The sequence below is a fragment of the Malaya genurostris genome, chromosome 2 (genome assembly GCF_030247185.1).
Source record: "Malaya genurostris strain Urasoe2022 chromosome 2, Malgen_1.1, whole genome shotgun sequence".
NCBI lineage: Eukaryota > Metazoa > Arthropoda > Insecta > Diptera > Culicidae > Malaya > Malaya genurostris.
Genome location: NC_080571.1, coordinates 277,335,353 through 277,363,220, shown reverse-complemented (window position 1 = coordinate 277,363,220; position 27,868 = coordinate 277,335,353). Strand labels below are relative to the sequence as shown.

At 36.2% G+C, this 27,868-nt stretch overlaps 2 pseudogenes; one reads left to right on the top strand and one right to left on the bottom strand.

The window, feature by feature from the left end:
- LOC131429237 (odorant receptor Or2-like) overlaps window positions 1-9,267 on the top strand; it is a 79,462-nt pseudogene extending 70,195 nt beyond the window's left edge.
- Window positions 9,268-24,426: 15,159 nt separating this feature from the next.
- Window positions 24,427-25,839, bottom strand: LOC131429236 (odorant receptor Or2-like; annotated as a pseudogene).
- Between the last annotated feature and the right edge of the window lie 2,029 nt (window positions 25,840-27,868).

Sequence of the window (27,868 nt, the reverse complement as noted above, 5' to 3'; positions counted from 1 at the left end):
TTTAACCCATATCCCTTCTGGACGTTTTTCCTTAAAATTATTTGGGTTCGAATATCTAGATGCTCCATATCTCCTTCGATCAGACAAATTTCTGGTTATGATATTATGATCAGGGATGCAAACGCTTACGACTATAAAAAATGAATTGATTTCAATAAACAAAAATAGCAGCTTGACCGGCAGTGTTGTTGCCATTAAAAACCATGTCACCTCATTGTTCGATACAGCAATGTCAGCAATGAAGGAAAACGTGTACAATGACTTAAAAAAACTGACTTCCGAATTATCATCTGAGTTACGTGATATGAATAACGAGCTAAACCATATCAACCAGCTATCTCTTGATACTGCGGCCAGCTGCACCATGAACGTAAGTTCGACATTGGCCATTGACATTCTTGACGAAATCAAGTCTTTGTCAAAACATTTGGTAGCAGCGAAGAAACCTGTGCAAATACCAGTATCCAATGCCTCTGGCCCCAATTTGGCGGCAGAATTATGCAAAGTAGATAATTCTGGATGGCGCTCTTCAGCAGAAACAAGCTGCCAAAGCTAGAAGTCACAAAAAGCAAAAAAAGTTTTTCAAGAATTTGAAAATGAACAACACTGTAAACAACTGCAGCAACAATTTAAGAAATCACAGTAATTACAATGAAAATTGCAATTTTCGTGGCTCATGTTATCCTAGTAATGATCATCTAATACGAAGACAACCCAACAGCATCCTCCCACCAGACAGAGTGCTTCTTGCTGCTGCGAAAGACCGCTTTTCTAGGCCGGTAGCAAATAATAAACCAACCATTCAATTCCAAAGAGGTGAGATATTGAATCCATATCCAGCGAATGACTCACGACGATCGCCACTACGATGCAACCCGATGACTCCAAAAGGTGCGTCAGCTACTTTGTACGGCGCGCTCAATTCTCAACACTCTTGTTTTCGGCGTCATTGACACACCCCTTAGGAGAAGAAAACGACGACAACTCTATTGATTATAATGCTTATCATCCAAATGCTGCACAATTTAATAAGTCATCATTGGGGTCATAGTTTATGGCCAGAATTTTAATAGAATGAAAAGTGCGTTTAAAATGACTGAAATTTGTAATAAAATATTAGGTAGTTCTTATGCAATAATCTTAGCTACAGAAACAAGCTGGGATGAAAGTGTTAGGAGTGAAGAAGTTTTCGGCAATAATTACGATGTGTTCAGAGATGATCGCAATTTACAAATGTCTGATAAGAGATCGGGTGGTGGAGTACTAATGGCTATTTCTACAAAATTTAATGCTGAAATCATAACCACTAGAAAAATTAAAGAATTCGAGCACGTATGCGTGAAAACTCGTCTGACAGAGGAAACACGTATTTTCTACTCAGTGTATTTTCCCCCAAACAACACCCGTAAAAAAGTATATGAAAAGTTTTTCCAGATTGCTGAAGAAATCATAACTAACCTTCCTTCCGAAGTGAAAGTACACATTTATGGTGACTTCAATCAACGTGACATTGACTTTTTCCCAGACTCTGAAAATGAGAGCATCCTACTACCAGTGGTAGGAGAGAATGAAACCCTGCAATATATTTTTGATCAAGTTGCATGCTTAGGACTCAACCAAATTAATTACGTTAAAAATCAGCAAAACTGTTACTTAGATTTTTTACTAACAAATTCACAAGAAGACTTCTGTCTTACCGAATCCCTAACCCCCTTATGGAAAAATGAAAGATTTCACACTGCAATTGAGTTGTCCATATTTGTTCATGAGTATAATAGACCCGATGACGAGGTCTTTCAGTATGACTTGGCAAATTATGATAACATAAAGTTATAATTGAGTAACATTGATTGGCAAACCATTTTCAGGGAGTCTAATGTTGAAACATCTGTGGAAATATTTTATAAGATTCTATTTGATACTATTAATGATCAGGTACCTTTTAAGAGAATTGAGAATCAGACGACGACATAACTCTAAATATCCAATTTGGTATAATAATAACATTAATATTCTGAAAAATCGAAAACAGAAGACCCAAAAAAATATAAAAGAGACAGTAGTAGCGTCAACTTAGGAACTAACTTACAAATTTGTAATCAATTGAATCTGTCAATTGAAATCGCTTCCGAGGAGTACTATTCAAAAACGGAAAGTGAAATCAAATCTTGCCCGAATAATTTCTTCAATTACGTAAAACAAAAACTGAAATCTAATAATTTTCCCTCAAAAATGTTTTTCAAGGGTAAGACTGCTGACAATTCGGAAGATATTTGTACACTATTTGCAAATTACTTCCAAGAAACCTATACTACGTTTTCCGAAGAGGATCGAGACCGTGAATATTTTAATTTCTTCCCTGAACGTGCTTGTGACATTAATGTTCATCACATTAGTGTCCAAGATATTATGCAAGCGCTCAATAAATTAGATATCTCTAAAGGTCCCGGACCTGATGGAATTCCTCCCATATTCATGAAAAAACTATAGTTAGAACTAGCCACACCCTTGTTTTGGCTTTTCAATAAATCACTCATGACCGGTATTTTTCCTAAAATATGGAAGGACTCCTATTTGGTACCGATTTACAAAAGTGGGAAACATCAGATGTGTGTAATTATCGAGGAATTGCAATTATCTCCTGCATTCCTAAACTTTTTGAAGCGATAATCAATGAAAAAATGTTTTATCAAGTTTAAAATAGAATCACTAATATGCAGCATGGATTTTTAAGGGTCGCTAGACTAATACAAATTTACTCGAATTTGTCAATTACTCACTGGCTGCTATGGATAAGGGTAATTACATAGAAGCTCTCTATACTGACTTCAGCAAAGCATTTGATCGCATTGATGTACATATGTTATTATTCAAACTACAAAAAATAGGAACTAGTCCTGAACTACTCAAATGGCTTGAGTCGTATCTGACTGATCGTCAGCAAATGGTTCGATTTAAAGGGAGGATATCCAACCATGTCCTAGTAGCCTCAGGAGTTCCACAAGGTTCTCATCTAGGCCCTCTCTTATTCATTTTATTTGTAAACGATATATCTCTTATTTTAAAACACATAAAAGTGTTGATTTATGCCGATGACATGAAGCTCTTCCTAGAAATAAAAAATGATGTAGACAAGGTGGTATTTCAAGATGAAGTGCAAACGTTCCATGTCTGGTGTAACAAAAGCCTTTTGAAACTAAACGTCAATAAATGTAAAGTAATAGCTTTCAGTAGGAAACAAAACACACCAGATATCACAATTAAACTAGGCGATCAAACAGTAGAAAGATGTATCCGAATTAGAGATCTAGGAGTAATTTTAGATAAAAAGTTGACTTTCATCGATCACTATAATACGATAATAGGCAAAGCTAATAACATGTTTGAATTTATAAAACGCTTCAGCTTTTTTGCGATCCTTACACGATTGAAACATTATATATTGCCTACGTAAGGTCTATACTTAAATATTGTAGCATTATTTGGTCCCCATTCTCAATCACTCACAAGGAACGTATAGAATCAGTTCAAAAGCAATTCCTATTATTTGCACTCCGTAAGTTAGGTTGGGCAAGATTTCCTCTACCATCATACAAAGCTCGTTGCATGCTCATTGACATCCACACATTAGAAGAGCGTCGAGAACAATTAATGGCTTCATTCATGCATAACATCGTTACACATCGGGTTGATTCATCTGGACTTCTGTCTAAACTTAATTTTTATATACCTTCCCGACAATTACGAAACCGAGCTATATTCTATATAAGTCATTATCTGACCAACTATGCTAAATTTGGCCCATTAAATCAAATGATGTCAACTTATAATAAGCATTGCGGAGCAACTGACTTTACAATGACGACAGCCCAGCTCAAACAATATTTTAATTCAATACGACCTAGGTCCTAGAACATAATGCACATTAATGTTTATTTTAGAAAATATCACACGTATTAAAATGTAATCAATACAATGTAATGATTTACTATAGTTTGACGACACATAAAATAAACAATATTATTTGCAAATTGCCATCCAACTTGAAATGCTTCAAAAAGTTATGAAGTCGAATTCATTTGGATGATCATTTAAAAAAAGCTGACCTTGTAGGTAGAACATTTTATTTTCCGTTATATCGCCTTAAAGAAGCGAATGGCATTGAAGAAATACTGGTAGGTAGATGTCTACCTGTTTCGCTAGCGTAATTGTCATTAGAAGAAGAAGACGACGGGGCCGCTCTAACTATATAATTGAGAGATTGCGCAAGGCTGTGAGCCCCGTTCAACAATAGTTTGAAGTTCAGTTTGAAGATGAACAACCAAGATATATGTGCTTGAAAATATCTGATGATTTGTTTGAGAATTCTGTATCCATAAGCATGAGTGCAAGGTGAAATAAAATAATTAATAACTACAGTGTCTTCGATATAATTCATGCCTCCTTATCTTAGCTGTTATGGCAAAAAAAAAGCCAACGGGCTCTAGTTTTCCTGAAAACCATCAAAAGACAACTCAAAGTGATGTGGGATTGGTTTTTCACTTTCTATTGTTCATTAATCAATCATGCTGTAATTGTCTGATGTCGTGACGACTATCACCAATCACCAATACGTGAATATCATCTATTCATTTATTTATTTATTCACACCCATTCAGTTTTTATTTCCAACTGGAAATCCCTTTTTGTACCTGGTTAAAAGTTTGTTTCTAATGAAAACCCTTCATTAGTAGAGTTGGAAGTTTTCAACATCGTCAGAAACCGTCGCGCATAGGGTTTTGATTTTCCATTGGTCCGTAGTCCGTAATCAGATCTAGTCAGCATGGAAGCGTGGTTGGAGCCGTCGTCGCCCCTGGACTGTCCGATAATTTCGTACAGTTTTCGCGTGTGGCGCTTTTGGTCGTTTGTTCTAAATCAAGACGTTTTGCGCTACGTCAGCATTATCCCAGTCTGCCTATTGGATGTGTTCATGTTCGCGTATTTGTACCGAGTGTGGGGCGACATGGATGAGGTGATTTTCATGGCATCCTTTGCAATTATTTGGTTTGACATAATTGTAAGTTGGAAAAGTAACTCCTTTTTTTTAAAACCTAAAGATAGTTTCATTGCTATCGATGACCCGTATAGCTACGAACCTTGTGCATGGTGCATAGACGAGATAAAGTCAAACAGTTGTTTGAGCAGATTGCTGTTGTCTACAAAGAGATTGAGGTTTGTTCCGTTTCCGTGCTTCATACTTATGCATTGAAGATGCATGTTTTACCTTTTTTTATATATATAAAAACGTGTTTAATCCACCTAGCAGTGAGATGATACCTTTTTTTATCAATCCGCATGTGTTTTTCGCATGAATATTCTTCGGTGTTTAAGTTTTCATGACATTATTTTAATGACCGTAGTTTTAAGCGACAATTTGAGATTTTAATCACTCATTACTCTGTAATGTCGAAACTGCAAATCGGATCGAATTTGAATCTAAAAGTGTGATAATCGATTAAACATGCCTTGATATGTCGAAGTAAGTTCCACTTTAGAGTTTACGGTATTCAGGAACCAGCATAACCCAAACCGATTCGTATGGCCATATGACGAATAAATTACAACAGTTTTGATTTCAACTTTGAAGCTTTTCGGGATTGTCATCTTCTATATCGGTTTGAATTTTAAAAATTCATCATCATGTAATTCGAGAACCGGAAGTCATATTTGGATAAAATTTAATAATTTTTGTATATAAGTTTATTTTAATTTGAATTTTTGTTTCTGAAATTTGATTAGGCTTTTTTTGAGAAAACGATTGAGCTTTCAGAAACGATTTTATACTGGAACCGGAATTCTAAAATCGGTATGGCCGAAGTCAAATAAATTCACCCGAGGAGCTGTATAGTTTACATTTGTTTCAAAATATTTGAAAATCAGTGAAGACATCTTTGAGAAATAGCACGAATTAAATTTTTAGGTGCCTTCTGAATCGAAAACTGAATACCACTAAAACTGAAAAAAGTTAATTTTTTTTTGTCGACTATCCAAATCTGCTAACCCGATAAACCTGATTAATTTATGTGGAATAGATATTTTTATACCAATCACCCTGTATCCCCGAAACCGGAAGTTGGATCTGACTGAAGAGCAAGATGTTTAAAAGAATCTTGAAACTTTTCATTTGCATCTTAGATGATTCTTAGATTTCATTTGAATCTTAGATCGGTTCAGCCATCTACGAGAAGAATGAGTTACACAATATTGATTTCGTTTCATATATCATCCTGTAGTTCCGGAACCAGAGGTCGGAACCAAACATAATTCAGGAACTTTGTTTGGGAGCATACGAATTTTCGTATGAATCTGAATTTGTAGAAAAGAAATTTTCAGAGAAAATTGAGTGAAATTATTTGTCACACACGCATTTGCTGATCTCGACGAACTGATTCGAATGGTATATGGATGTAATGTTCTTCCAGCATTTATTGCTGTAAGTAGTTTAAAACAATATAATTAAAAAAAAATCTGCCATCATCTGGTTTATATATGTCATATTCGAATGATTATGTTGCCAAAAACGAGCCGTGCTAAAATCGGTCCGAGGCAAATTGTCATGAAAAAGGATGCTGTACACAGTCTTTTTGGTACTGTAACAAAATAGAAAATCGTGTTTTCCGTTGCTCCCAAGCCTTTCTTTGCCATACAGCGCTCAGAACTTCTACTGCTGAAATATGGGGGAAAAGTCGCTTACACAAAAAATTCGATATCTCCGTTAAAAATGGACGGATTTTAACAATCTATGGCTTGTTGGATAGCTATTACCGTGCGAAATCTAAGTCTGAAAACATATTCTGTTTTCAAGGTCAATTGTGACAGATACTGTCAAAAAACTGAAAATTTTGACATAAAACTTCGAATAACTCAAAAAGTATACATCCGATCTCAAAAACATTCAATAGCGTTCTGGGTGACGGGGAGACCTTTCATTTGCGACTAGTTTGATCAAAATCGGTCCAGCCATCTCTGAGATCTCGACCTTTTAGTTGACAACACAACACGATTTTTTATACTGTTACATACAATAGTTTCTAAGTACTAAAAAGACAGTGAACGGCATTATTTTTCATGACATTTTGCCTCGGACCAATTTTAGCACGGTTCGTTTTTGGCAACATAATCGTTCGAATATGACATATTGGAAAGATGGCAGTACTTCCGAACTCTGAACAATTTCATAATTATATTGATTTAAACTGCTTACAGCAATATATGCTGGAAGAACAAAACCTTCATATACCATTTGAATCAGTTCGTCGAGATCAGCAAATGCGTATGTGACAAATAATTTCACTCAATTTTTTACCTTATTTTCGAAGATGACTCAACCGTTTTCTACAAACTCAGATTCATATGAAAATTCGTATGCACCTAAACAAGGTTCCTGAATTATGTTTGGATCCGACTTCTGGTTCCGGAACTACAGGATGATATGTGAAACGAAATTAAAATTGTGTAACTTATTTTCCTCGTAGATGGCTGAACCGATCTAAGATTCAAATGATATCTAAGAATCATCTAAGATTTGCTGATTTGAATAGTCGACAACCAAATAAACTTATTTCAGTTTTAGTGGTATTCAGTTTTCGATTCGGAAGGCACCCAACAATTTAACTCGTACTACGGTTTCTCAAAGATGTCTATACTGATTTTTAAACATATTGAAACAAATGTAAACTAATCAGGTGAATTTGTCTGACTTCGGCTACACCGATTTTCGAATTCCGGCTCCAGTATCGAATCGTTTCTCAAAGCTCAATCGTTTTCTCAAATAAAGCCAAATCGAATTTCAGAAAAAAATTCAAATTAAAATAAACTTATAGTCCCACACAAAATTAATTAATTTTATTCAATGCTGACTTCCGATTCTGGAATTACAGGAGGATGAATTTTTAAAATTCAAACCGATATAGAAGATGATAATCCCGAAAAGCTTGAAAGTTGGACTCAAAACTATTGCAATTTATTCGTCATATGGCCATACGAATCGGTTTGGTATATGCTGGTTCCTGAATACCGGCTCTGGAAGTACCTTAAATTACCGTAAATTCTAAAGTGGAACTCACTTCGACATATCATGAAAAGTTTAATCGATTGTAACCTTTTTAGATAGAGTAATGAGTGATTAAAATGTCAAATTGCAGCTTAAAACGACGGTCATTAAAATAATGTCATGAAAACCGAAGAATATTCATGAAAAAACACATGCGGATTGATAAAAAAAGGTATCATCTCACTGATAGGTGGATTAAGCACGTTTTTTTTTTGTTATTGCAGGCGATGAAGGATGAGCACATTCAAAATTTAGTACAACGATGGACTAAACGGGCTCGAATCATGTTAATTGCTAATCTGAGTTTGACGATAGTGCCTGGCATAAGTTATTCTTTATATATGTGTATATCCGAGGTAGACAAAGAATTGCTGTTTAAAATATTTGCTCCGGGGGTGAAAGCATCCGACTCGCTTCAATGGAAAGTGTTGTTTTCTTTCGAATTGTTTATTATAGTTTACTGTTCGTGTATGTTTATTCTGTTTAGCAGTTTCTTTACAAATTGCACGCTATTTGGTATGGTTCTGATAAATGCAATAGTGCGTCAACTAGAGACATTCAAGGAGTATGCCATCTATAAAGACTCCCGGCAGTGTTCCAAGTTAACTTCAATAATCCAACAACATCAAAGAGTTATCCGATTCGTATGTGAACTGAACTCTCTCGTGACCGACATCTTCTTTGTGGAACTGCTCACGTTTGGAATTATGTTGTGCGTCTTGGCTTATGGGCTGATAGTCGTAAGCGATCAGTATTCAGTTCGAATTATGTTTACTTACTGTTTTGTTTTTAAATTTTAGGCCGTAAACCCATCTCAAGTATCGCTCGCATTGGGATTCTTTTCCTCGACAATTTACAATTTATTCACCATTTACTGGCATGCCAACGAACTTAGGGAGGAGAGTATGGCCATTGCGCATGCTGCCTACAACGGACCGTGGCTTGAATTGGATGTCTCGGTTCGAAAAAGGCTTCTGTTAATAATCCTTCGGGCTCAGCGACCGTTGCAGGCAAGTTTTGTTATTTTCTTGCAGTCATATTTCTTGGCTTGATTTAATTCACTTTATATGCAGATTACAGCGGGAAATGTATTTCCAATGACTTTGGAAGTATTCCAATCAATTTGAAATATGACCTATTCGTGTTTCACTGTTTTGAGACGACTGCATGATTAAGAGATTGCTTGGTATTTGTGTAGCATTTCCAACGAGCACAAAAATAATATGACGAAATCAAAACATGGAATTAAGTCAAACTGACTTCCACATTCAGTAGCAACAAAATTAAATGTCCAACAAGTCGTACACAAATGCAGCAACAAAAATTAAATGTCGAACAAGTCGTACACAAATACACAAATAAACTGATGGATAGTTGGCTAGAAGTTTCCGATCAGCCAGCAAGAACAATCTTATAACTGGAAACAATTTTCGTTATAATATCTGATGGAAATATTGTCTTGTTACTGAGTTTAACAATAGATTTTAACAAGCAACAAAAAAAATATCGTTCAAATAAAACCCTTTGCTTTTAATTTCCATTACTGTCAACGAGAAACAGACCGAGTGAAAAAGTAATCGCATGAAACAGCGAAGAAAAAAGGCGAGTGGGTAATGTCACAGACATAACCGAATATAGCTTCGTATTAGTTAACTGTGTGAATTTTGCATCTTGTGCTTCGCTTCCAGAACTGTAACGATGCATCGATGCACGCTTATGTACGACTTATTGACAACTTTTTTTTCGGTTTTTAACGATATCAAACTAACTAGAGATTACAAGAGGAGAAAGAATATGAAATCATAGAGCTATAGTACTCAAGGAAGAGCAAGGATGTGAAGAATAAAGTGCGGAAAAGTGAGACGTGACAAGGGTCATTTAAGTAAGCAGAAGGCTTCTCGTATCTAAACTTTTACCTTCTACAAGAGGAGTCGAACTTAGGCATCTTAGCGATACGAGTCATCCAAGTCTCTGATATGTCAGAAAGTTATTGACAACGAACACATTATATGATTTGTGTTTGAGTCCTTGGATAGACAGAGAGCCGTCTAGAGCTAGTTTTGAATATGATCAGTTTCTAACGGGGAAAAACAGATTGGAATGTAATATGAGCATGTAACACTAAATCTCCTCACACATTTCAGACCATGTAAAATATTCAAGATTAAATCTTTCCCACACTTCAGACCACACGCACTTGACAAATTTCCATAAAACACGTACTCGACAAATTTCCACTCGACACCATGTCATGAAACCCAGAAACCCACTTGAAATATAAACTTCACCTACATAAGGCGATTAAAATGTCAGCACTTACTTCGACTCAACGAAAACACCGCAACAATAAATAAGGAAACATAAGCATCAAATATCACCCAAAAACAAAACAGTTATGTCATTTCCCGTTTCTCCACGTTCCACACCTCTCTCAAACAGTGCCATATGGCATGACCTAGAATAACAGTAACCCAGGAAAACACACTGACTCGAACCGACACTCACGAGAGTTAAACCTGACTACTCTCAACTTCCATTCCTTTCTGTATCACACTCACACACTTGTCTAGAAACATTACTCACTCTCTCCTACTCAAATGCAATACAATGACCGAGACATGTCATTGGTTAAATCAGATTTACGCTGCGCGTTCTAACTCCTCCCCCCCCGGCTTTTTAGCAATCCATACTGTAAAATTCAATTAGCTAAGTTAGGAGAGGATAGGATATAAATAAGTGATTTTTAAATAAAGGATGATCATTCGTTTAAAACTCTAACGTGAAAAGTTATTATTAAATGGCGACCGAGTGTTTTTCCGACCAGCGATTCCGTGGTGTGCAGGTGATAGAATTTCTACACGATTCTAGGGAGCTGAACTTGTGAAACAATTCGGTTTCAGTTAAAGTGCTATTGACTGTTTTATACGTGCATGTGACAAGGCGAAAAAAAATCGAAGAAATAAACTCTAACGAAACAATGATCAGGATTCAAAATTCGGAACAGTGCAAAAGTGCCTATTTTTCTCCAAGGAAGTTACTACTGCTTCAAAGAAATTGACTTATGAAATAGTTGCATACCTGTAAAAAGTGTTCCTGGCATTCCACAGTGGTGGCAACAAGTTCCAATTATTGGTGATTTGGGGAAGTGTGCAATTTGGCTTTCCGTAGACAAATTTCCAAACGAAAGCTTAGGACTCAGAACCTGGTCCCAGTGAGCCATTCAAAAGTGAAAGAAATCAAAACCGAACGAAATGTGCGCGTGTTAAACAAAACTGTGCACCTACCGAACGAAATGTGCGCGTAATAAACAAAATTGTGCATCTACCGAACGAAATGTGCGCGTAATAAACAAAGTTGAACATCTACCGAACGAAATGTGCGCCGTAACAAATAACGTTGTGCATCTACCAAACGAAGTGTGCGCTTAATAAACAAAGTTGAGCATCTACCGAACTTGGAAGTTGGAATCTACCTAGCTAAACTGGAAGCGGACAGCAACCGAGAGATAGAAAATTTGCAGTCAACAAATCAAAGGTACTTAGCTTAAGTAAGATTAGGGACCCCTAAAAAAAATTTAATAGAATAAATTACACAAATATTAAAATAAAGTTTAAGATGGGTTGGTTTTCGTCAGACGAAACCATCAACAATACATTAGTCCCACAACAGAGAGAAACCGAAGGCATCGCGCTTTGTATCTGTTATTAAAAGGAATATAGGAATTACATAAACAATTCACAAAAAAATAGCAACCAAGGCCGCACGACAGGTACAATTGGCCAACGTTTGAATTACTTACTCAAAAAAAAAAAAATTTTTTTTTTTTCTGACGACAATGGAAAATTTTTATAACGACAAATGGCCTTTAACGGTCAAAGAAAAATTAAATGAAATTAAAATTCGTACTGAAATAAAACGCAAACAAGCGATTCCCGACAAACACAAATGTGGTTACGCATGTATATTCATGTCTAGAAAACTACACACTATATCTTATAATTGCGAAAGGAATGATTTTTTCTTTTTAAAAAAAAAAGAGAAAAATAATATAATATTTTTTAATATGTGATAAATTTTTTTTATATAAATGTTATATATATCCAAGCGAAAATGAAATGCAAAATTATAAGGAGCTAGAAAAACTCCACATTTACGTAAAGAAGTCTATAAACACGAAACTATCAGAAAAATTACTCGAAGAAAAATTGAATCGATGCCAAGAATTAAAAAAAGACCTTGAAAATTTATTTATAAAGGAACAAGAAAACGGTTATGTGCCCTAGCACAAAATTTGGCTAACCCCTAAATGACCATACCTGCATCGGCCAGAAATAGTCGAAAACACGTTTTCGTTCGGCACGTCAGAAAAGACATTGCACTTCGTTGCAAAACAAAAAGTGTTCTGTAAATAGCAGAAACTTTACGTCTGCTTAGCGGTTCAAATTGAACTGTCGAGTTTAGCACTAAGCAGTTCAATTTGAACTGCTCTGCACTGATGAGTCAAAGACGAAACGTAAAAAATATTGAAAACGGTTATGTGCTCTAGCACAAAATTTGGCTAACCCCTAAATGACCATACCTGCATCGGCCAGAAATAGTCGAAAACACGTTTTCGTTCGGCACGTCAGAAAAGACATTGCACTTCGTTGCAAAACAAAAAGTGTTCTGTAAATAGCAGAAACTTTACGTCTGCTTAGCGGTTCAAATTGAACTGTCGAGTTTAGCACTAAGCAGTTCAATTTGAACTGCTCTGCACTGATGAGTCAAAGACGAAACGTAAAAAATATTGAAAACGGTTATGTGCCCTAGCACAAAATTTGGCTAACCCCTAAATGACCATACCTGCATCGGCCAGAAATAGTGGAAAACACGTTTTCGTTCGGCACGTCAGAAAAGACATTGCACTTCGTTGCAAAACAAAAAGTGTTCTGTAAATAGCAGAAACTTTACGTCTGCTTAGCGGTTCAAATTGAACTGTCGAGTTTAGCACTAAGCAGTTCAATTTGAACTGCTCTGCACTGATGAGTCAAAGACGAAACGTAAAAAATATTGAAGAAATTATCGACGACAAGACTTTCCACAACTTAGTAAAAAATACGAGACTGTGGACTGACGAAATTTGCGAAATAATAAAATTTAAACTCGCATGTATTAGAGCAACCAAAAACGACACAATGACACAAACAACAACCCCGTTTGACTTACGTCAGGCGACGGCTCTTATCGAACCTTACGACGGTTCTCCCGAGAATCTATACACATTTATTGACTCAGCTAGATTGCTGAATGAGTTAGTTCTGCCAGACCACATGGCCATGGCAATAAAATTTCTAAAAACCAGACTGTCCGGAAAAGCCAGACAAGGCATCCCTGAAACAGTCAATACAATCGATAATTTGATACAACTAGTCGAGGAAAGGTGTAAAATCACGACCACTCCCGAAAGTATCATAGCGAAAATAAACACCTTAAAACAGAAAAACTCAATAAACAGTTTTTGCGATGAAATTGAAACCCTCAGCACGAAACTCGAAAATACCTATGTCGAGCAAAAAATCCCACTACCAGTGGCAAAATCTATGAGCACTAAGATAGGGGTAAACGCTCTAATAAAAGGGTGTAACAACACCGAATTAAAAATAATTCTCAAAGCTGGTAATTTCAGCAACATAAGAGAAGCAAACCAGAAAGCACAAGAATTGGGTACAAATGAAATAACCCACTCCCAAATAATGCACACACGTTTTGTTCAACAGCACCAACAACGTGTGAATAATTTTAATAGAGGGGCAAGACAATATAATGCACCCAGATATCCAGTGCAATACAATAGGTATCCACAAAAACAATTATTTCATAATAATAGAAATAATTATAACCATAATAATTTTAATAATAATTTCAACCATAATAATTTTAATGCAAATAATCAAGAATTCCGGTATGAAGGTAATATGCGGAATACAACCAATTACCGTGGAAGACCCCGCAGAGATGGTCAATACCACGAAAATTTCCGAAGGAACGGAAATAACAGAATATTATTAACCAACGAGGAACAGACGGAAAATGCCTCACAAAATGAAACATTAAATATAATACCACGTCAGTACGAACAAGTACAAAATATTAACCAATACCCAACGAACCAAAATTTTTAAGAAAGACCTTGTATACCATGAATATACACGCCGCTAATTTTATCAAAGTAGGTATAAGAATGACAAATTCAATATGCACATTTATTATAGATTCAGGTGCAGATATATCAGTATTTAAAGCAAACAAAATATCTCCACAACAACCAATCAATATAAATAATAAAATTAATCTTACCGGAATTACCGATGGCGAGATAGAAACCATCGCATCGACAGAAACAGAATTAATATTTAACAACGAAGTTACTATTAAACATAGATTCCACCTAGTAAGCCCAAATTTTCCTATTTCTACAGACGGCATCTTAGGTAGAGATTTCCTCTCGGCTCATAAATGCCTAATAGATTATGAATGTTGGATATTAAACTTTACAATTAATAATATTCCAATAGCAATACCGATTCAAGATACAATCGAAAAAAACTACATTATACCAGGAAGATGCGAAGTTATCAGAATAATGCAAAATTTAAATATCAGTGAGGACATGGTACTACACTCACGGGAAATTAAACAAGGGTTATTTTGCGCAAGCGCAATTATTTCACCACAAAATCAATTCGTAAAATTTATGAATACTACTGACAGACCTATAAATGTCAGCCAATCAGAATTCAAGCCAATTTTAGAACCCCTAAGTAAGTACACAATTTTGAAAAACAACATGTACAAAAATAACACTAGAAAAAAACAAAGTCCTAACTGAACTCGATTTAAGCAATGTACCCATATACGCTAAAAACAGCCTGGAAAAACTAATTTCAAATTATTCTGATATATTTTGCTTACCAGACGAACCAGTTTCGTCAAACAATTTTTATTCACAAAATATTGAACTGAGCGATAGAGTCCCAGTATACATTCCAAACTACAAAACGATTCACTCACAAAGCAACGAAATTGCAACACAAGTAAACAAAATGTTGAGAGATGATATTATCGAACCATCCATATCACCATATAACAATCCAATTTTACTAGTCCCGAAAAAATCAGAAAACAATAATACAAAATGGAGATTAGTAGTTGATTTCCGGCAACCTAACAAAAAAATATAAGCCAATAAATTCCCACTGCCAAGAATTGATGCTATCTTAGATCAGCTTGGTAGAGCAAAATATTTTACAACTCTGGATTTAATGTCAGGATTCCATCAAATACCCTTAGAAGTAAACTCTAGGAAATTTACAGCATTTTCGACCCAATCTGGCCACTTTCAATTTAAAAGGTTACCGTTTGGTTTAAACATCAGTCCAAACAGTTTTCAACGAATGATGACAATCGCAATGTCAGGATTAACACCTGAGCATGCTTTTGTATATATAGATGATATTATAGTAGTTGGATGCTCAATTCAACACCACCTTCAGAATTTAGAGAATGTTTATGAACGCATTAGGAAGTACAACCTTAAATTAAACCTCAATAAGTGTAAATTTTTTAATACAGAAGTAACATATTTAGGTCACAAAATTACAGACAAAGGAATACTACCGGATAATAATAAATACGAAGCAATAAAAAATTATCCTACGCCAACAAGTAGCGACGACGTGCGAAGATTCGTTGCCTTTTGCAACTATTACAGAAAATTCGTCCCAAATTTCGCAACCATAGCCTACCCATTAAATCAGCTACTAAAGAAAAACCAGAAATTTTCATGGACATTAGAATGCCAGCATGCTTTTGTAACTTTAAAATCCTTCTTAATGTCACCAAAACTTCTACAATACCCAGATTTTAATGAACAATTTATTTTAACCACAGACGCTTCAGACGTTGGATGTGGTGCAGTTTTATCACAAATAATTAATGGCAATGACTTACCAATAGCATTCGCCAGCAAAAGCTTTACACCCGGAGAAAAAAATAAATCAGTAATTTTGAAAGAATTGACTGCAATACATTGGTCAATTAATTATTTTAAGTCCTACCTATACGGACGCAAATTTACTATACGAACGGATCACAGACCGTTAGTATTTCTATTTAATATGAAAAACCCAACCTCCAAATTAACTAGAATGAGGTTAGATTTAGAGGAATTTGAATTTAATATAGAATATATCCAAGGTAAAAGTAACGTTGCAGCCGATGCGTTATCACGCATAATAATGTCCTCAGATGAATTAAAGGCAAACAGTATTTTGATGGTTAATACAAGGTCAATGTCAAGAAAACAAGAACTAATAAAAAGGGAGAAAGAACAGGATAAACTAAATAATACCAAAAATACTAATTATAAGAATAACTTAAGTAATAATCCTTGCATCAACAGTGAGCCTGATCAACTCTCTGTTTATTCAACGGAAACCCCTAGCGAAGTAAGAAACTTATTGAAAATGAGGTGTTTTTTCGAAAACAACCACATTATAATTGATACATATCAAGGTATACAAAAACAAAAACCGATGCATCGTGTAATTACAGAAATAAGAGATATCAGACAAACACTCGAGTTTGCAATCTCCAAATATGAAGAAGAAATGAGAAAATTAAAAGTTAGCAGAGTAGCAATCTCTTGCAATGATAAAATATTTGAAATGGTACCTATGGAAATGTTTAAAGGTCTCGTCCTAAAAACAATTAAAACATTACAAATTATTATCTACAAACCACCGAAGTTTATTAGTAAACCTCAGGAAATACAAACAATATTAAAGAATCACCATGAATTACCAACAGGAGGACACATCGGACAAAACAGATTGTACATCAAATTAAGAGAAATATACACATGGAAATTTATGAAAAGTTCAATTGCTAATTTCATCAAGGCCTGTGAAATTTGCAAAAAGAATAAAATTATTAAACACACTAAAGAAAAATTACAAATTACTAATACACCTAACAAACCATTTGAAGTAGTGGCAATCGATACGGTTAGACCATTACCCAAAACGATCCATAATAATAGATACGCTGTAAGCATACAGTGTGAACTAACCAAATACGTTGTATATATACCTATCCCAACCAAAGAAGCTAACATCGTAGCTAAAGCGTTAGTAGAAAATTTCATTCTAACTTACGGTAAATTTCTTGAGTTAAAAACCGACAGAGGAACCGAATATAAAAACGAGGTTCTAGAACAAATTTGCAAATTGTTAAAAACTAAACAAACCTTTTCGACAGCTTATCATCCTCAGACAATTGGTTCTTTGGAAAGAAATCACAGATGTCTCAACGAGTTTCTGCGATCTTTTATCAACGAACATCAATCTGACTGGGATGATTGGTTACAATACTATGCATTTTCATATAACACAACACCACACTCAGATCATGGGTATACACCCTACGAACTAGTTTTCGGCGTAAAAGCCAGACTACCACAAGAAATTTATCCAGACAAAATTGAACCGATATATAATTTCGACATGTACAATAAAGAATTACAATACCGACTACACAAATCACACGAAATAGCAAACAAACATTTAATACACCAAAAAGAATTCAGAAAATCAACAACAGATCACCTATGCAATCCGATAGAAATACAATTGAACGACATAGTGTATCTACAAAACGAAAATAGACGCAAGCTAGATCCATTTTATATTGGTCCATTTAAATTTACACAACTTCAAGATTCAAATTGCGAAATACAAAATTTACAATCAAAAGAAAAAACCATTGTTCACAAAAATAGACTCATCAAAGCATAAAATACAAAATTGTAACATCAAACTTCTAGAAATAAGATTCAGATACCGAGCTTAACACCACGTAAAACACAAAAAAAGAGAGAAAAATCAAAAAATAATTGCCGTGGGCGTAAGTGAAGTTTTACTCAGCTTCTCTGAGAAAAACTGTAAAATTCGGTTATTTTAGTTATAAGAAAACTCTGTAATATACATTAAAATTGTTAGGGAGTTCGAACGCAACAGTAAACTAATCCCATAAAGCACTACAGAATGATTTCCCTTCGTTACATCATTCTTCCAAAAGAGGGATGATGTAATATGAGCATTTAAGACTAAATCTTTCTCACACCCCAGACCACACGCACTTGACAAATTTCCAAAAGATGTAATATGAGCATTTAATACTAAACCTTTCTCACACCCCAGACCACACGCACTTGACAAATTTCCACTCGACACCATTCCAAGAAAACCCAAAATGCCTACACAAAACAAACACATTACCTACATGAAGGCAACCTACATGAAGGCAATTTACGCTGACCCAAAGAAAAAAGCTACATAGACATAAATTTCGGCAAGCGAAATGAGGAAAGCATTAAGTTACACACCATTGAATTGAAAACAAACAGACCTGACCTACTGTGACACTTCCCCTTCCTTGACACCCTCATGCCCGCAATTGAATACCAACCGACAAGAACTAGAACGACAAGTAACTCAAGAACACACACTAACTCAAATCGACACTCACGAGAATAACCCAACATGCTATCGCCCTCTCCTCTCCGTATCACACCCGCTCACTCTAATCAAGATGCTTATTTCCTCTCTTACTCACAAAGTATCCAATGGCCGACGCGATACAAATGAAAAAAGACACCCACTGGCTAAATCTGACTTTCAATGCGCGTTCTAACTCCTCCCACCTAGAGTAAATAGTAAATAGAATTAACCAGCTAGATCAGGAGAGAATAGAGTATAAAATAAGAAAACGATAAAATAAATGGAACATTCTTAATCGCAAGATAAGACAGTTAGTTATTCTGTTTAAAACACAAACTGCTTGGAAATATTTCAGATAATTGGTGATTGAAACTTCACTTAGGAACGAAAATCATTGTCATGGTTTCCTTTAACAAATCAGACAATTTCATATACATAAGTTCACGGTTTCCATAAGATTTCTGAGATTCAATGAGTTCGTTCGCATTTAATAAAATTACTCATATAAAACAAGATTCTGTATCAAATAGACTCCATACTTATAGAATTATTTGTCAATGACTTGAACATAGACTTCAGTTGTAGTGATCTCGTTCGAGTCAAATATTTTTCACTTGCGTGTCTTTTTCTGATCAGTAAAGTACAAGCAGTCACTGGGGGCTAGGTTATTGTGAATAAGCTTGGTGAGGAAACAAATTGCAACCCAATTCGTTTAATATTTTCCTTGACTTATGTCACGATGCATAGTATTGGTTAACGGTGATTTTTTGGTTCATCTTATGAGGCCGTTTTTTACGATTTCGCACATCAAATGCATCAATAAATCAATGTAATGATCACTTTTGAAGGTATTTTCTAGCTTAAGGTAGTCGATGTTAATGATACCTCAAGCATCTAAAAACCAGACGCCATGATTGTTCAGCTACCTGTTACGTTTTCGGGTGACTGTTCCAGTATGAATACTGGTATGACTCCGGATAAAAATAGTGGATCCATGTTTCGTCCATTGTTTCATACAAACGCATTGTGAGCGAATGTGGTATCCATTTGGAAAAGATTTTTTTTGCTCAGATTTTCGTACAAGATCGTAAAAGAACTTCCAGTTTACGTGCTAACCATCTCAGCACATCTACTCGAACGAACTTTTATTTTGCGTTCGTACATTACGATTATTAAAACTTTCTTATTTTTTCCGGTTGACCGTTTCATTTGGCCACGCTCAAAATCAGAACTCCACAAACCTTTATTTTTAATGTATCCGAGTGAGAGAAATACTTCTCATGCTAGTGCTTGGCTTGCGCTGATTTTTCCCTTTAAAAAGCAATGTTTCATCAATACACGGAATTCGTTATTTCCATTTTTCACAAATGAATTTGTAACATCGCTTATATGTAACGTCACTTATATTCAGTGTTTGTGATGCTATTGATGTAAATATGTTGTCACATGTTCTCTGAAGGTTGGTACTTTCGAAAAATGAGATTAGTTCGACATCACAAACGTCAGCTCTGGGTCAGTCCCGGGACTTATTGATCAATGCGTTATGTACATCAGCGGCTGGACTGTTCATGCACGGAAAAGCCAGCGATCGCAAAACAACTAAAATATTAGTTGTTTTTCTGTTTTTGATTGGTTAAAATTTGGTACAACTAATCGAATGTTGTTTTAACTAATCTGTCATTTTTGATTTATCGTGCTGGCAGCTTAGCAACGACACCCAACAAGTAATGAAACGTTTCAGTTGAGCAATGCCAAACACCCTGAGCGAACAATGAAACGTTTCAATGAGATGTCACTCGTGCAATTGAGCAAAGACATAATCCCAGCAAAGTTACTTGTATGCATGAAAGAAAAAAAAGTCTCAGTTGTTTCAACCAATTATTCAGTTATTTGAACTTAAAACGCCAATTGCAATAAATATTTTTTACTGTTAGCCTCTTCGGGGGCAGCTAATCGTTCACTGCTTGAACAGCGAAATTTTACCTAATTAACTGCTTATATCTTTATCACTAAACTCACAAAGGATATGGAAATGAACCAAAAGATTACAATTCTTACAAGAGAGCTCACCAGAAAAATGGTCACAGGGAATTAGGAAATTTTTCCTTCACTTGCAGAATGGCTCGCTGGTAAACCTAATGCTAGAGATACACTTTCAAGAAAATACAAATAGTACCACTTCACTTTAGCAGCAATTTTTTAAGCATTAAGTAGTTTTAATAACCTTAACATGAACTGTCCTAGAATATATTACTCTCAGATGAAATTAAAACATTTATACTGTAAGAATATCTATTTAACACATGGAAAACTTGTTTTACAATCAACTGTTGTATTCTTCTGCATACATTCACTTACATAAAACGACCACTACGTAACTAACATAAATGACGTTCATTTACCATTGAAAATTTTCAATATGAAACGCTTCTGGTGAGATGAAGTGGTTTTTTGTTCTGCCTTTTGCTGTCTTTGTTTTCCGCCAAGTGACAGCATTTGAATACAACAATTTCGGTTACCTGAATGGTTATGTCAAAATCAACAGATATTTCAGTTAAATCAGCAACATTTTAGTTGAAACAACCAGGGCGTGAAACAACAATTGCAATATTGTAATTTTGTGATCTGCGGGTTCTCCGTGTGGATTTGATTTATGCGCCGTTCGACCCGCGCCACATTTTGATCGAAGATCGGTTGTTTTTTTGAATTCAATTCTGGATGACCTGGAACCAAAATTCTCAAAGAAATAAATTCGAAAATTCGCAGACACGAATAAGTTAAAACAGATCACGAAAGTCTGCTGCCTTTGTATTGAAAACAAATTTTGGCATTGATTTTGAAACTAGCTGGGTAGTCCTACGTTACATGCAATGTTTTATAGAAACAAAACATTATGAAAAAACGACCTTGCACTTTTAAGGGATAAATATAATTTCCGTTAGAATAAAGGAATACACTGGAACCTCAATTTACGCGCAGAGCCGGTAAATTAACATCGCGTTTTTCGGGTAAAAAAGGTTTTTCAAAGTTCATTTGATTTTAGCGTAAATAACATGAACAATCCTACTACGTCCGATGCTTTAGCGCAGGGGTTCCCAAACTATTTTGGGTCATGGACCCTTTACTAAAATTAACTTAGACCTCAGACCCCCATCAACAAGTTCCTTGGAAAAATCAATTTCTTGCTTTTTTAATATTGATGTAAAATACTTACGGATTTCTACGGATGGTCAAATAAACACAACTTGATTGGCGTATTTCAAAAAACAACTTATATCAAACAATAAGGGGACGATTTCTAGACCTCGTTGACCCCCATAGTCAGTTTTCGTTTACGTCGACCCCCGCAAAAAGGATATCGACCCCAAGGGGTCTATATCGACCACTTTGGGAACCATTGCTTTAGCGCCTGAGGACCTTCTGAGTATGTTCTGAGATTATGGAAATGCTTAAAAGATATTCCTAGATCCAAGAACTACTTGGAGTATTGTCCTTACGGACTACACTGTTTCACAACAAAAACTACAACGACTACTGCCTTTTTTGTTTGTAGTTACAACATTGCTTACTTGTCTATTTATACCTGTTCCAGGTAGATTCCCAGTTGTCCAAGAACTTCAGTGAAAGCAGGTCTTGAGATCTATAGGAGCATTCAGCAGACCGAGAACGATAGGTTCATTAATGCACTATGTTACACTGGTAGATCTTAAGGCCTAACCTTTTTTGGATTGATCATCCGTTACGTTGGTAGACCTTGAGGCCTTTTTCGAGGAGGTTTTGAATGAGCAAGTTCTTCTACAGATCTTACCACAGTATGTCAATTTTTGTAAATAGTACTACGAGTTCTCAATAGTTATATAAGAGCGATTATATACAATATTTGTTTTCCATATAATTCGTGGATGCCCACGCTCTTATTTAGTTTCTTTGAAACTAAACAATTCATTAATGTACATGTCACAACATTCAATTTCCTGAAGCATGTTAGATTGTTTTGTATATGTATTTAAAGAGAAATTTCCATCATTATAAGAACTCTTTTTTTATGCGATCATCACGTAAATTAAATAAAAAATCGCGGTATTTCAAATAAAACGCGTGAAAAAAGTCGCGTGAATTAAATTCACGTAAATTAAGTTTGCGTAAATTGAGGTTTTCGTGTACTTTAAAATAGTGGGTCGTTTCCCCCGGTATGAAAAATTACCCACCTGGCTTTTACATGTTTCACCGGCTCTGCTTTTGAATTGATGTTGCGGCGGGGTGGTGTGAGAGTGCTGTCTGTATCGCCGACAACGACTAATTTTGCTTTATGATGCGGGTAAAGCTAAGTGTTTTAGGTGCTATAATCTGGGAACGAATTACATAGATGCGAAGTGCAGGGCATTGCTTTGCAACCGAAACTGATAGAAAATTTAAAAAATCCGAAATTCATAAAACAAGTTCTACAGATTGAATGTTTCATATGAGTTGTAATTCAAACTGTGTTGAATATTTTAATCCTCCCTTCCATTCCTGAAACATTGGCCGATTCTTCAAATTCATCACAGGTAAAAAGTAGGAAGATGCATGTCTTTCTGGACAGGCCAAGTTTCAGGCTCTGTCCTAGGGATTCATTAACTAACATAAAGCACGTGAATTTCGTTCGAACAATAGATAATATTTAGCGTTTGAAATATTTATTTGGGAAGGCAGACTCGACGTGGTTCAGGATCGCGTTTGGAATGGGTGCTCGTCTAAATGTACGATGTCTACATGTTACACTTATTTCTAAAAAAAAAACGCGAAAGGTAGATGCATAAGCGAGTGACTGCATACTCGCCAGCCGGCTGTCCGGAGTTTTGTCAATTTCGGAGATTGACTGTTTCGTGCATTATATTGCCAGCACAAAGTAACACATAAAACGATAACACTTTAAAACATTCTTGGTAGCCGACTACCCAGAGCAATAAACACACGATAACATTATTAAAATATCTACTAACAAAGTATCCCCTCCTGTGATGCATGTGGGAATGCAGAGGATTCCTCGGTTACTAGTAGCAACATGCTTCGAACTAACCATCCGTCGCCTCCCAAGTAGATCTGCATTCGGACGTGGCCGGCGTCGGTATTGATCAGCATGCATGGATCCATACAGTTTGCACAGTGTGAAACAATGTGTTATTCCCAAACATGTTGCTTCAAAAAATCATTTTGCAATCTCAATTGGTCCAGATCAATACCGGAGTAGCAACACACGGGCGGTCTCTAATGCTAATGCTAATGCTAACTGCTAGTAAGTCGTGCATAAGCGTGCATCGATGCATCGTTACAGTTTTGGAAGCGAAGCACAAGATGCAAAATTCACACAATTAACTAAAATGAACGATCAGCTATATTCGGTTATGTCTGTGACATTACCCACTCGCCTATTTTCTTCGCTGTTTCATGCGATTACTTTTTCACTCGGTCTGTTTCTCGTTGACAGTATTGGAAATTACAAACAAAGGGTTTTATTTTAACGGTATTTTTTTTGTTGCTTGTTAAAATTTACTTACACTAACAAGACAATATTTCCATCAGAAATTATAACGGAAATTGTTTCTTGCTGGCTGATCGGAAACTTCTAGCCAACTATCCATCAGTTTATTTGTGCATTTGTGTACGGCTTGTTCGACATTTAATTTTTGTTGCTGCATTTGTGTACGACTTGTTGGACATTTAATTTTGTTGCTGCTGAATGTGAAAGTAAGTTTGATTTAATTCCATTTTTTTGATTTCGGCATATAGCATGCTACACCAATACTCAGCAATCTCTTAATCATACAGTCGTCTCAAAACAGTGAAACACGAATAGGTCATATTCAAAATTGATTGAAATACTTCCAAAGTCATTGGAAGTACATTTTCCGCTGTAATCTGCATAGAAAGTGAATGAAATTAAGCCAAGGAATATGACTGCATGAAAAGAATAAAACTTGCCTGCAACGGTCGCTGAGCTCGAAGGATTATTAACAGAAGCTTTTTTTTCGAACCGGGACATCCAACTCAAGCCACGGTCCGTTGTAAGCAGCATGCGCAATGGCCATGCTCTCCTCCCTAAGTTCGTTGGCATGCCAGTAAATGATGAATAAATTGTACATTATTGATAGAAAGAGTCCCAATGCAATCATTGTTTGTGTATGGTTTACAGCCTATAATTTAAAAAAAATAGTAGGTGAGCATTATAATTTCAACTGAGTATCGATCGCTTACGACTATCAGCGCATAAGCCAAGACGCACAACATCATTCCAAACGTGAGCAGTTCCACAAAGAAGATGTCGGCCACGAGAGAGTTCAGTTCACTTACGAACCGGATAACTCTTTGGTGTTGTTGGATTATTGAAGCTAACTTGGAACACTGACTGGAGTCTTTATAGACAGCATACTCCTTGAATGTTTCTAGCTGACGCACTATTGCATTTATTAGAACTATGCCAAAAAACGTCCAATTTGTAAAAAAAATGCTAAATAAAAGAAACATACACGCACCGTAAAGTGTTAACATAAATTCAAGGACGAACAACACTTGCCACTGAGGCGAGTCGAATATTTGCACCCCTGGAACAAATATTTTGAACGGCAATTCTCTGTCCACCTCGAATATACACGTATATAAGAAAAAACTTGTGCCGATCATTATCGACAAACTGAGATTAGCAATTACCATGATTCGAGCCCGTTTAGTCAACCGTTGTACTAAATTTCGAATGTGTTCATCCTTCATTGCCTGCAATAACAAAACAAAAAACATGCATCTTCTTTGAATATGTATGAAGCACGCAAACGGAACAAACCTCAATTTCCTTATAGACAGTAGCAATCTGTTCAAACAACTGATCGAATTTATCTCGTCTATGTACCATGCACAAGGTTTGTACCTACACAAGTCATCGATACCAATAAAAATACCTTTATTTTTTAAAAAAAGGAAGGAATTACTCTTCCAACTTACCATTGTGTCAAACCAAATCATTGCGAAGGATCCCATATAAATCACCTCATCCATATTGCCCCACACTCGGTACAAATACGCGAATATGAACACATCCTACAGGCAGATTGGGATAATGCTGACGTAGCGCAAAACGTCTTGATTTAGAACAAACGACCAAAAGCGCCATACGCGAAAACTGTACGAAATTATCGGACAGTCCAGGGGCGACGACGGCTCCGACCACGCTTCCATGCTGACTAGATCTGTTTACGGACTACGGACCAATGGAAAATCAAAGCCCACTGCGCGACGGTTTCTGTCGATGTTGAAAACTTCGAACTCTACTAATGAAGGGTTTGGTAGTTTGAAACAAACTTTCAACCATATTCGAAATGGGATTTCCATTTGGAAATAAAAGACGAACGTGTGTGAATAATAAATAGATAATAAATGTACACAGCATGTATTACATGTAACTTTCCGTTCTGTGGAAGTTGACCTGCTGTTTCCACGGACTTCTGCTGATTCATAGCCTACGGAACCATAGCATGGCTGGTTCTATGATCCTACTGAAGTTCGACGTGTTAGCTAGTAAATAATAGCATTGAAAAGTCGTCAGTTAATAAGCTTTTTCAATTATTATGAAAGAATCTTATCGTCAATTTCCACATTCGCAAACAATCAGAGCTGCTGTAGCTTTCATTTTGAAGGGAACCATAAGCTATTACGTTCAATAAGTTTCTTTTCAATGTGAAAAGCTATTTTCATCGTGAAAAAAATTCACAAATCAAACTAAGTGATGGTGTAATATTTTCCAAAGTTTGATCCATTATGTTGATAAATTATCGCTCGGGTGATGAAACTGCTTGCACTCTACCAACATTCACCGGAATTCGTCCCTGTCCCAAAGGAAGCCTAGTAAATCGCCCCGAAACAACACCGTCAGCATCGTCGTAGACCTGCTGTGGGCAAAAAGTGCTCGAAAGGTAGGTCGGTGCGATATCCGCACCGAAAGCGATGGTCATTTCAATTTTCCCGATACATTTTTCCGGACCGTTTGACCGAAGATAAGAGCTCGGCCCCATTCGTTCCCGGGAGGTTTCACCAGCCTCCGAAGTAGCGGGCGTTCGTCGACTGTCACAAAACAACAACAAACTGCACGACACAGATCGGAAATTTTTCCTAATATGAGTCTCCCGGAACAAACTTGTACGATTTATTTTCGTTTTCTATCACCACCACCACCACCCCTGTCTACGTCACCACCGCGGCACCGGAGGTCGAGGGGAGTTTGAAAGAGTGCCCAACTTTCGGATCAGTTTGAACAGTTGGCAGTCCAAATGGGATTTGGTCAAGTTGGTGGACGGTTTTTTTCACGGATCGATGCCGACTGATCCCTGTTCGGACATTTTCTTTGCGTTTTTCCTTTACCCGGGCTCCGATGCTGTGATGTCCTCGTGTTGGGTTGGTTTTTTGAGCACTTGAGCCACTTCCCATCGTCGTCCGGCGATGGATCGAAGAAAATTTCAATTATTGTTATACAGTCTATTTGCTGTGATAAAGAGATTTCCGGCTGCGAGTGAAGCCTGAGCTTGGAATCAAAAACTAATACCTCACAAAATGGATTTGGTTCACGCTTTATTGGATACTGATGGAGAGCTATATTGGATGGGATTACTTTCTAGGCAGTTTTCCTGTGTGATGGCATTTTATTTTTATGATATTGTCCAGCAAACGGAAAAGATAGCTTGATTTGTGGAATTTTAATTGAATTGATTGAGATGGTAACAAAAATCAACCGCTTGAAATAAGTTTTACTGTATAACGTTCAAAATAAAGAAATCCACGAAAACATACGCTCAATTATGCTGAGACACTCAAATATGCTGGATACTAGTTTTGGCACGAACATCGACGTTGAAACATGATTACTTACTCAAACTTATTGTGGTTTCCATAAATTTTCCGACTTGACACCGACTGGTTTTAAACCCCTCTCTGCATCGATTTTAGCGGCGAGTCTAACAACATGGTATAAACCATTCCAGCAAAATAGAAATCCGGAATTATCCAATTCCTCTAAAACTGTTTCTAATTCAATTAGAAAGGGGCGTTCTGCTGGAAAGACTACAATTAATCTTCCTACGCTGGTGGTCAGCAGTTCTATTCGAAAACAGCAACAACAACAAAAATAGAACTTTGGAGACACTTTCACCCGATTTCATTTCGATTCATCCTACCCTATTTCCTTGTTTTCACTGGAATTCACTAATCCGTTGTC